The sequence below is a fragment of the Triticum aestivum genome, chromosome 5A (assembly GCF_018294505.1).
Source record: "Triticum aestivum cultivar Chinese Spring chromosome 5A, IWGSC CS RefSeq v2.1, whole genome shotgun sequence".
Lineage (NCBI taxonomy): Eukaryota > Viridiplantae > Streptophyta > Magnoliopsida > Poales > Poaceae > Triticum > Triticum aestivum.
In genome coordinates this window covers 32,025,212-32,036,951 of record NC_057806.1, presented here as the reverse complement: position 1 = coordinate 32,036,951, position 11,740 = coordinate 32,025,212, and the positions used below count along the sequence as shown (strand labels likewise).

At 45.3% G+C, this 11,740-nt stretch overlaps 2 long non-coding RNA genes across 2 annotated transcripts; both read right to left on the bottom strand.

Annotated features, from left to right (window-relative positions):
* Nucleotides 1-1,798: 1,798 nt before the first annotated feature.
* Nucleotides 1,799-3,866, bottom strand: LOC123106426 (uncharacterized). Its single transcript, XR_006451332.1, has 2 exons — nt 3,141-3,866; nt 1,799-2,027 (listed from the first exon to the last, which is right to left on the bottom strand). It is a non-coding gene; the product is annotated as an uncharacterized lncRNA (long non-coding RNA).
* A 4,402-nt stretch (nt 3,867-8,268) lies between these two features.
* LOC123106425 (uncharacterized) lies at nt 8,269-10,538 on the bottom strand. The gene is made up of 3 exons (XR_006451331.1): nt 10,402-10,538; nt 8,641-8,818; nt 8,269-8,519 (listed from the first exon to the last, which is right to left on the bottom strand). It is a non-coding gene; the product is annotated as an uncharacterized lncRNA (long non-coding RNA).
* Between the last annotated feature and the right edge of the window lie 1,202 nt (nt 10,539-11,740).

The window sequence follows — 11,740 nt, the reverse complement described above, 5'->3', positions numbered from 1 at the left end:
AAAGTCTTTTCCCTCAGGATTATAAGATTTGGATAAGTATGCTTGAACCACTTCCTGCTAGTGTAAGTAACATTGATTTGAACAAACCCAATAAGCCGTTGCCAACAAATATCTGACTCTAGTACAATTTATTTTGTGGTAGAAACTAAGCACATCCCTTGGGTTCCGCTCATCAAGCTTCAATCCAGCTTGCCTAGGGAACTTATCTCCCATATCACCTTTAACTATGTTCTTGACTGTATCCACTTGCAACTTCAGGTTCTTCCGATGCGGCCCGATACAACCCTTGAACACCTACGCCGTACTCCATTCTGTGAAGGTATGCCATCGCCGGTTGCATGAACACCAGGACCAAACCATCTAATCCGTTGCAAGAAACTACCACATTTGCGGCTAGGTTTGCGAAAAACCACCAAGCAGTCGCTAATCCGTTGCAAAAGACACCGTAATTTCTCTAATCTTATTGCAAAAAACACTGATCGGGTGATTTTGTCCGTTTGATCGCTTTCTGACAAGTGGGGCCTCATTGTAAGGATCTGACATGGCAAAAAATTAACATGCACACCCCTGAAACAAAACAAGAAAATGCAATCAACCCCTGCTCCCGATTTGGGCTGCCCAAGCACAACAGCAACACGCGGCATGGGACTCGTCGTCGGGGAGCAGAGGGCATGGGTAGAGTCAAGCGGCTGATGCGGCAGTCAGCGGCGGAGCTGGCCGGGCGGGTGGGCCGCGCCTCGTCCTTGCGGTTCGTGTCGTGTCGCCGCGGCTCGCCTCTGCCCGCTCCAGTGATGCACGCCGCTGCTTGCGCTGCCGCACTGCACGCCGCCCCCCGCTTCTTGCGCTGCCGCGCTGGTTTTTTGACGCAGTGATGCACGCCGCCACCAGCACTCGAGCTACGCGCGACAGGGCCGCTGCTTACGCCCTTCCTGCGCGCCGCCATTTTCCCCAACTGGCTCGAGGTCCCCTCCACACGCACCTCCTCAACGGCTCTCTTCGAGCATCCTCCTCCGCTCTGCGGCCGTCCGCGCGGACGAGGTTCGCCTCCAACGCCTCTTCACCGAAGCCGCTAGTGCTCGACGTGCTGGACATCGGCGGCGCCAAACGGCGAGCAGTGCGGCTTCCCAGAAGGGCGGCGACTCATCGGCGGCGCAGCAAGTCATCGACGAGCACCGCGCCTCCTTCGACCATGACGATGGGAGGAGCGGCGACAGGACGATGGTCGGCGGCAGAGGCCAGCCGTGACCGCGCCGCCGCCAACGCACAACTCGTCGTCCACACGTGGGAGGAGGGGAGGGCCTGGTTGCTTTTTTCTTTTAGATCTAGGGGTGTTTGTGTTATTTTTTTGCTAAGTCAATTCCTTACAATCTGGCCCCACTTATAGGAAAGTGATTAAACAAGCCAAATCACCCGATCAGTGTTTTTTGCAGCGACTTAAGTGATTTTGCGGTGTTTTTTGCAACGGATTAGCGACTTGGTAGTTTTCCACAAACCTAGCCGCAAATGTGGTGGTTTCTTGCAATTGACTCTGGAGAAATGCTTGCACTTCCAATCGTACAAAAAATTATTTGGACAATAGTTTGACCTGCTTGTCCTGGAGCATTGCCACTCGCATGTTCCGGTGGATCCGTAGTCACCTCGTCATGCCGACGAGCACTTAGACCGTCAGACCATTTAGATTCATCTCCAGAAAAAAAAACTCTTTTAGTAATGCATAGCACATTCCAATCTAAAAACTAAATTACGAACTCTGCGTTTTCGGCTAATCCAATACTCCCCATAATGTTCTCCCCCCCCCCCCCCCCCCCCCCCCCCATCCCAACTTCGTGAATTACTTGATGACCAGCATCAACAAAAATATTGTGTCTACAATTCTACATTCATTAGTTTAGATTTCAGTCTGAACTTGGAATAGTATGAATCTGCATACCTTCTCATCATCCCAGGAATCCTCCCTTCCAGCAATCACCACGGCATCCATAGCATAGATCTGATGGGTTTGTGACTGTATTTATGACATTTTTACGCTGAAAAAACACGATAATACGGGTCAGAGTATAAGAAAATTACAGTACATGGAAGCATGTCAACTTCTGATACTATTTCAGTTCAATTTTAGTAAGGTAGAAATAAAACTGACATTTTTGTAGTTCAAACTGAGCCTTAGCATCACGACATGTATAGAAAAAGTCACATCAATAGTTCTTTTCATGAAGGATCTGGTAATTTTGTAAAAAGGAGCATTACCATCAAAACATAACAGAGTAGGCTTTAAATCAGGAAATGTCCTTTGTGCAAGAACTTCTAGGAATAAATCCTAGCATGCAAGCTTCCACATAATGTGCTTATAGATTCAGACAATTTAGCACTGTCATCGTCATCATTATCTAATGCAGTTTTCCCAAGTAAGAAAGTTACCATTTCTTCCATAGCTTCTGCAAACTCTGTGTACATTTGATCACAATGAATTATGAGTGTACTATTACACGAGCACATGCTCTCTATTAGAAGTGACTTGGGCACCGTTATTTTGTTAAAAAAACTATATCGAGGAAATGTTAGAGCACACCATATAGGATGTTTGCTTACAGGATCGATACGTCGTTATGTGCTTAAGTTCCTAATATTTATAACAAGTAGGAAAATCTCCCAACCAAACGATGTACTCATGAAAGAAACAACACACTTTTTTGGCATTTGCTAAATAACCAGGGGAGTACATACAAAACATAAGATGTCTTGGAGCTTCAAGGTCCAACAGTATATATATTGCCTTTTGCTTACAGGATCAAAGGAGAATGTAGCACAGGACAACAATGTAACTGCATGAGAAAGAACTTAGTACCCCCCCCCCCCCCCCCCCCCCCCCTCTCACAAATTGCAAATTTCTGAAACTTCTCACAAATCACAATAGTTTGCATGGGATCTCCAATACGTGGGTAACAAAACCACGAGGTTACTATTCCAAATTTCTCTACCTTCACTTTATGATTACATGCTTGATCAACTAAGAGATGATTTTGAATTAGCTTGTGCTATTTCCTCGAGAATCCTTTTGTGCAAATGGAATCAATCATCAATCATATCAGAAAGAGAAAAAACAAGAAACGAGATTATTACAATGGCGAGCAAAGCTTTACTTGGTCCAAGAAGTGGTGGTTGCCGACCTCCTCCCTGAAGTCGAGCACCGCCATGACGGCGCCTACGGTGAGCATGTCAGCGCCGGCATCCCGGAGAAACGGGCTCTCCTTCCACATGGACACAACAACACCAGTTAATAAGAGGCCAACCAGGTGAATGACCCTGCAGCGCTACTCTTGACGGTGAGATATGTCTGGCACTTCCAATGATAGTAACTGAACCAACTAAATAAAAATTAATTACCATGGCCACTGCTGCCTAAATCTCAAGTACTATTCTTGGAGTATTGCAGGAGTAAGAGCGGCATGATTTAAACGTGTGGGCATACAGTACGTTGGGTGCCGGAATTGATACAGAACCTATTGGCGGCGGCGATGAATCCTAATGTGACGATGAAATTCATGGCAAGGTGGTTCATGTCCTGCTTGCGGATCTTGACATTGCAGCTTCCGCTCCCACTCATGGCGTATCAAATTAGGATTGAGAGGACCTGGACGTGGGCGACGAAGGCCGTCATCGAAGGGGCGCGCAGCCCACGGCGGCGAGCTCCAAGACGCGGCCATGGCGGCACCTGCAGAGGGGAGCAGTTCAGAGGAGAGAGAGAGGTAGGGGAAAAGAAGAGAAGGGAGAGAGGGAGGCATGGCGGCGTGACCCAGCTGGCATCACTGCACGATCAGGCTAATTGGCACTAATCGTTGTGACATGTGACGAGTCAACCAGCCACCGCCGTTCTGCATAGAGAAGAGAATTTGTCAATAGATTGCTTATTTGATCTTCTCTGCTTGTGATTAATCAAAAGATTCAGTTATTGATTGTTTTTTCCTAAACGTCCTTGCACTTACGAGAATTGCTTCATCCGAGCATGTGAGCATGGTGAGATGAAAGGATTGCTGAAGCATCAACGAAATGAAATTCCTGGATCAAAGAAGAGAAAGCTTCAATCAAGAATGCATCAACCGATCATGCAAAGGGGAGAAGAAGGTACCATGACTTAAATTTTTCTTGCACTGAATCAACCGATCATGCAAAGGGGAGAAGAAGATACCATGACTTCAATTTTTCTTGCACTGAATCAAGCGGCAACTACCTCTGCTTTTCATCAACATCGCCAGTGGCGCCCGCGTGCATGTGCCTGCTCCTCCACGGGACGCAACAGCTTGAGCGAACACGGCGACGCGGATGAGCGGCTTGCGCTGGACGAGGCAGTGCCGCGAACCGACCTTGCACGCACACGGCTGCCTGGCTATCCTTGTCCAGCAGTGGCGTCTCCCGGTAGGCGGCGTGCGCCGAGGTGTCCCCGGCCTCTAACAGGAGCGACGCGCAGTTCAGAGGAGAGAGAGAAGGTAGGGGAAAAGAAGAGAAGGGAGAGAGGGAGGCACGGCGGCGTGATCCAGCTGGCTGCTCCCGGCGATGTCAACAAAGCGCTCGGGCGAGATCAGACGGGAACACGCAACGGCGGCGGAGGATAGGGCTAGGAACCCTAGCCAGGGTGAGGGAGTCGTGGGTGGCGATGGATTGTTTCTGTGGCGATGGAATGTTTCTGAAAGCGAAACTACCAACTGCTCCATTAAAAGTAGAGATTTACACACGCCGCACTCAATCAATCGTCACAGCATATATAAATATAATTCCCTATGTAGAACATATACTCATCAGTCTGTCATGGCTCATGGTTGCCTCATGAACTGAAATATTCGGTCCTCAATCGTCACCTCCCAATAGGAGGGCCAGGAAGCAGACGAGGTCGCCCGCGAAGAAGAAGATGGTCCAGCAGATCCTGACGATGTGGTCGGTGTCGGTAGCAAAGATCTCTACTCCTAATGGACGACTTGGTTGAATAGTCCCCCCACTTTCAACTGGTTTATTTTCAACCAGTTTTTTTTTTCATTAAATTACCCCCACCCCCACGCCCACCCACCGAAACCGGTTTCCTAAAGCAAATTGCATTAATGAGAGAGATCCGTTGATTTGGCTAAGGTAGGAAAGAATCTATTATTTGTTTCCTAAAGCAAATTGCATTAATGGGAGAGATCCGTTGATTTGGCTAAGGTAGAAAAGAATCTATTATTTGTTTGCTAAAGCAAAGTGCATTAATGGAAGAGATCCGTTGATTTGGCTAAGGTAGGAAAGAATCTACTATTTGTTTCCTAAAGAAAAATTGCATTAATGAGAGAGATCCGTTGATTTGGCTAAGGTAGGAAAGAATCTATTATTTGTTTCCTAAAGCAAATTGCATTAATGAGAGAGATCCGTTGATTTGGCTAAGGTAGGAAATAATCTATTATTTGTTTGCTAAAGCAAATTGCATTAATGAAAGAGATCCGTTGATTTGGCTAAGGTAGGAAAGAATCTATTATTTGTTTCCTAAAGAAAATTGCATTAATGAGAGAGATTTGTTGATTTGGCTAAGGTAGGCGGTTTTTGCGGTTCGTGGCCGCTCAGTGTGAGGTGGGGCGAGGTACAAAAAAAATCATGGAAGGTGGGACGGAAAAAAACCTGGGAGGTGGGAGTTGTCCCTGGTTAACCTACGAAATTTCATAGATTTTTTTAGGACGAAAAAAAACCAGTGAAGGTGGGACGAAAATTGACCGGCAGAGACTACCAACTGCTCCATTAGGAGTAGAGATTTCCTAAAGCAAATTGCATTAATGCGAGAGATTCGTTGATTTGGCTAAGGTAGGAAAGAATCTATTATTTGTTTGCTAAAGCAAATTGCATTAATGAAAGAGATCCGTTGATTTGGCTAAGGTAGGAAAGAATCTATTATTTGTTTCCTAAAGAAAATTGTATTAATGAGAGAGATTTGTTGATTTGGTTAAGGTAGGCGGTTTTTGCGGTTCGTGGCGGCTCAGTGTGAGGTGGGGCGAGGTACAAGAAAAATCATGGAAGATGGGACGGAAAAAAACCTGGGAGGTGGGAGTTGTCCCTGGTTAACCTACGAAATTTCATAGATATTTTTAGGACGAAAAAAAACCAGTGAAGGTGGGACAAAAATTAACCGGCGAAGACTACCAACTGCTCCATTAAGAGTAGAGATAACAGACAAGACACGTTTATTTCATACGCCCGAGCAAACAATAAAGGACACGTCACATAGGCGTCGATGACCTGCCACACCTAATTGGCAGGCGGCACGGCCGAGGGCATGACATGCCAAATTGGCAGGCGGCACGGTCGATGGCCTGACATGCCAAGTTGACAGGCAGATGGAGAAATTACCGCGCCTAATTGGCTAACGGCACTGCCGATGTACTGCCACACCAAACAGACGGGCGTACTGATATTTTTGAAACGCCAAACCCTAAGGCAAATCATCTCTACTCTTAATGGAGCAGTTGGTGAATAGTCTTCATGGTTTATTTTTGCTAATTTTTTTCTGTCTCTCCTCCCATCACCTTCTCCCACCCTGGTCCATCGGTTTATTTTTCTCTCCACTCTTTATTACAACCAGAACTTTCCTAACGTATAACAAATCACGGATCTAACTTCCTTAAATTATGCAAATCAATCAATTTCTTTTATTGGTTCAATTTGTTTTAGGAAACAAATAACAGATTTTCAGTAAACAAATAATGTATTTTAATTTAGCTTTCCTAACTTATCTAAATCAATCGATTTCTCTCAAAGTGAAATTTGTTTTAGGAAACAAATAACAGACACGTCACAAACTTTCCTCTCAATAAATAGTTTCTTAACATTTGCAAACTTTCCTAATCAGACACGTCACAAACGGGCAGATACTGATATCACATTACCAAACAATAAAACCCCATTTGCATAGAAATCAGTTCAAAATCCTAACTTTCCTAAATTTTTACCTTTCCTTGATAACAACCAATATTTCCTATGTTTTTCACCTATAGAAGGAAATCACCCCTCCATCGATATTAGCATTTTTTTGGAATGAGATCTCTAGGTTATGATTTTTTTGCGATTCTTTCCAATTGTGACCTCTCCTTCCGCTCCGGCTCCTTCTCGCATAAACACCTCCACCATAGCCAGCTGATGCCACCCCAGACCTCCTGCCTCTCCACACCTTCTCCGCCACCTCCTCCTCATACTCCATTGACAATCCCTCCGCCATGTTTGTCCACGACGGTGTCGAGGACATGGCGCAGCAGCGTACCAGCGGTAGAGTAGCGCATAGCAGCAGGAAGCAGCACGCAGCAGGCGAGGCAAGCGGCCAGCGTGGCTGAGGGGGCGGCCGGCAGAAGATGGCTGTGACAGGAGGGGGCGCGACTGCGGGGCGAGCGAAGGCATAGGCGGCAGCAGACGGGGCGAGCGCAGCTAGCGAGAGTGTGGCGCGTGGCCAGGGTGTGCGTCGCGCGGGTCACAGTGGTGCGGTGGCTGCGGCGAGCGCGGCGGCAGTGGCGGGCGCGATCGACGCAGTGTGGCACAGGCGTCCATATATACTTTAAGGGTGTTGAGGTCATTATAGGAGTATTTAGATTGATCAAGTTTCTATCTGCTCTTTCTTCCTGTAAGGATTTCTCAAAATTGTCAATGAGTATTTAAATGATGAAGTTTCTATTTGGTATCACTTCCTGTGAGGATATCCCAAAATTACCAGATCTAATATTATTTTAGCATGGCCTTTGGTAGTTCATGTGCACGTATTTTAGTGTATGGCCCAATCTCATATTCTCTTCAAATTTATAGTGAAATGATGTTTCAATCAAGGTTGTTCCATATTGAGCTACCTTGCGAAAAATATGCATAACGATTGTCTGTGTTTCTAATGAGCTGGAGCAGATGCACGATTGTACATGTACCGAATAACTCATGATGCAGGACCGCTTGTGGTTGTTTTTAGGGCACATAGTGTTGGCGTGGGGATCTTTCGTATGTTCTATACTAAGAATTTTTCATCTTATGCTTTGTACTAAGTTGGTTTTATAACTTGTGTGTTTATTTCACTAATGCATGCAGGAGTATCAAACAGTGATGGTGTGTTCTGTATACGATTTTGTTTACTCCAATTCTATATATTCTCACGAGTAGATGAGGTGTAAGCATGTGTAATGTAGTTCCTTTTTCTACATATGGTGATTGATTTCTTCATTGGTAACCCAACTAACGGATGGTAATCAATCTTCAAATACCAAAACCAAAGTCACTTGATATGTATGAGAATATTAAATGTAATATTAACATAACTGATATTGAACTCTTAAAGCTAATGTGGCCCCGTTGCAACGCACGGGCGTTCTTCTAGTAAGAATAAAATGGACGACGATGACGAGCGAGAGCGCGAGGCACGCGATGGCACAGCCGACACGAGGGCACGGCGGACCCCGCCGTGGCAGCGTCAGCGCCGACGCGGCCACATGAGACGCAGCGTTGGCCACCATCCCGGTAATATCTGCCGGCTTGAAGCACTGCATGAATATGATGGATCGATCGGTCGGAATGTCCAGCAGGTACAAAAGGACCAAGGGGAAGGGGTAGTAGCCTAGTAGGCACTAGGCAGTAGGCAGACAGGTCGTAGTGAATTATTACCAGGTCGGGATTTCATAGTAGGCCAGGATGGAGCAGCCGAGGAAGACGGAGGTGGTGAGGAGCGCCCAAGCGCTGACCACGGTCACACTCAGAGGCAGCAGACGCATCTTGCCGTCCATGGATCCAACCGTTTTTTGCCGTCGCGGGGCGTCCATGGAATGGATCCAATCCAAGCTAGCTAGCAGCAACAACAACAGCGCTGGGTTAGTTGGTTCCCTTGTCACTGGTGGAAAAAGGGCCTTTGGTCGCGGTTCGCAACTGCCATTAGTCGCGGTTGCGCAACCACGATCGGACGGGCGCGACTAAAGGCCCCCCCTTTAGTCGCGGTTGCTTAAGAACCGCGACTAAAGGCCCTTTAGTCGCGGTTCTTGTGGCTAACCGCGACTAAAGGCCGCCACAGGTTTTTGAAAAAAAAAATTGATTTTTTTTTTCAAATTTCTGAATTATTTTAACCTCTAGTCTCTAATCACCACCCCTCATCACTTCTTAATTTATTCTTTTATCACCCCTCATCATTCCAAATCATCTAACTTCCCAACCGGTCACCCATCCCTCTCACTACTCCAGCCCAAGCACGCTTAACTTCCGGGTTCTATTCTCCCACGCTCCAAGTCTGCACTTGTTGTTTTCCTGACAATAATAAGATGTCAATCCTATTAACCTTCAGGAATTTTGCTTGAGCATGAAGTGACACATTTCACTGTTTGAGTTTGAAACTATTGTTTTAAAAAATAATAATTATTTAGTAACACTAATATTTCTTGAATAATTAGTTTGACCATTGTTTGACCACAGTTTGACCACAGTTGACCACAGTTTGACCAGATTTGACCAAAATTGAAATAATTAAAATAATTATTTAGTAACACTAATATTCTAGAATAATTAGTTTGACCATTGTTTGACCATAGTTTGCCCATTGTTTGAATATTTTTCAATTTTTTCCACTCTAGATCTTACAAGCCCCGTAACTTTTTTTCTATTAGGTTTTTGAGGATTTTGAAAATGTTTAACGGGGTTCCCCCGTTAAATTTGGATGTAACTTTTCGAGTAGATGATTTTTCATATAAAAAACTTTTTCATCCGAGTTAGTATGCAAAAGTTATGCCCATTTTTACAAATTTCAGAGAGATTTTGCAAATAAAGTCAAAATTCACATTTGCAAATTTTCCCAACAACTAGACCACATATCACATGAGAAACTTATTTTCTTTTATTTTTTTGACATTTCCATTATTTTCTTTTATTTTTTTTAAAACTGAAAAGGCGATCCCGGAGGGGGGGGGGGGGTAGAGTTTGAAAATGGGACCTTTAGTACCGGTTCGTGGCACGAACCGGGACTAAAGGTCTCAACCCCATTAGTTCCGGTTCGTGCCACAACCGCGACTAAAAGGGAGGAGCTTTAGTCGCGGTTGGCCTGGCCAACCGCGACTAAAGGCCTTTGGGCACCTTTAGTCGCGGTTGGCCTGGCCAACCGCGACTAAAGCCCGCGAGCGCCCTGGGCCCAGGCATTTGGTCGCGGTTCATCTGCCGAACCGCGACTAAAGACTTCATTAGTCGCGGTTCCTACAGTTTCGCGACTAATGGGGCTGGACGGAAGCCTCTTTTTCTACCAGTGTGTACTACTGCAATTCTCTGTCGCGAAAGAAAAAATCGATCCATGCATCTCAAATTCTCAATTAATCTCACAAGATGAAAGGAAAGGGAAGAAGGCCGGCCGGCCGGGGACAGGTGGGGCGGCGGGGAAGGGAACGGACTCACCGACGCTGGTCGGAACTCGGAACTGGATATGGCAGCTTCGTCCTCGCTTGCTGCTCGTGGCGGCCTGGGTCGTCGTGTGTTGGAGCCTGGCCTGGACGCGGCGCAGATCCGGTGGAGCTTCTTTCTCGCTTGCTCCTGGTGGCGGCCGGAGGTGGAGGGCTGTTTAAATAGACGCAGCGGGCAGCCTCCGTTGCGAGCAAGAGACGGTGAACCCCTGCGTACGATGATTTCACATCGCAGGAAGTTGCCATACAGCGCGCATAGCATCTTTGGGAATTCATTTAGCTGCACACTTATTTTCAACTGGTGTGATTTCTAGTAGCATACAAATATGTGACCCGTGCGTGCTTCGTGCATTACTAGGACCCGTACCCACTCTAACCAGCGGTGGCTCATTCAACATTTTGAATGGTTTTGATTCTTTCTGTCTAAGCTTGAATGCCATCAATGGGTACAACCTCAACTTTAAGTTACATTAATTATTGATGGATTATCAATTAGTTCTTTTGCTAGTCGATTCATCAGCTTATTTATCCTTGTTAAAAATGGTAAGTGGAGCTCCAAATGACTACACATTATCATCTACTCGGAAAGCGTGTGAACAGAAGAAAGAATATGATGGCGATTCATAGCATATGTCTCCATTAAGGCATAAAGTAATGAGACACCGTGTGCTTTTCAATAATGCAAGTTTTTAAGCCATTATCTTGAGTGGGTTTTATTTTTTACTCTTTTCACCACTTTTTATATATATTTCTAGACGAGAGTAACAAAGCTGAGTCATTCTCTATAAAATTACCTTGTTTCTCTTTACATTGCTGGAAAGAGATTGGATCCACTTCAAGACTTTGTTTTTCTTTGAAAGCAACAATTCAAAATGTTGTTCGACCGCCGGAGCCTAAATTATTCGCTAGTTGCTTTAACAAAGTGAGATGGTCATTGTTTAACTTATTATGAACCCATGGACATCACAACACATTAAACATGTTAGGTCTCTAGTCGATCCTCTAAGTTTTTGTCGTTTGTAGCCAATCCTCTAAACTTATTGGAGTACAAGTTACCGTAGATCAATCACACTTGAATGCCATCAGCGGTGACAACCTCAGCTTTGAGTTATATTAATTGTTGACAGATCATCAATTAGGTCTTTTACGAATCCACTCATCAACTTATTTGTCTTTGTTGAAAATGGGAGGTCGGGCTAGCTTCAAATGTCCACATGTTATCATCTACTTGAAAATCATGTCAAGAAAGAAAGAATGTGACGACGATTGATGCCTTATGTCTCCACTAAGGCACAAAGTGATGAGGCATCGTGTGTTTTTAAACAACCAATATA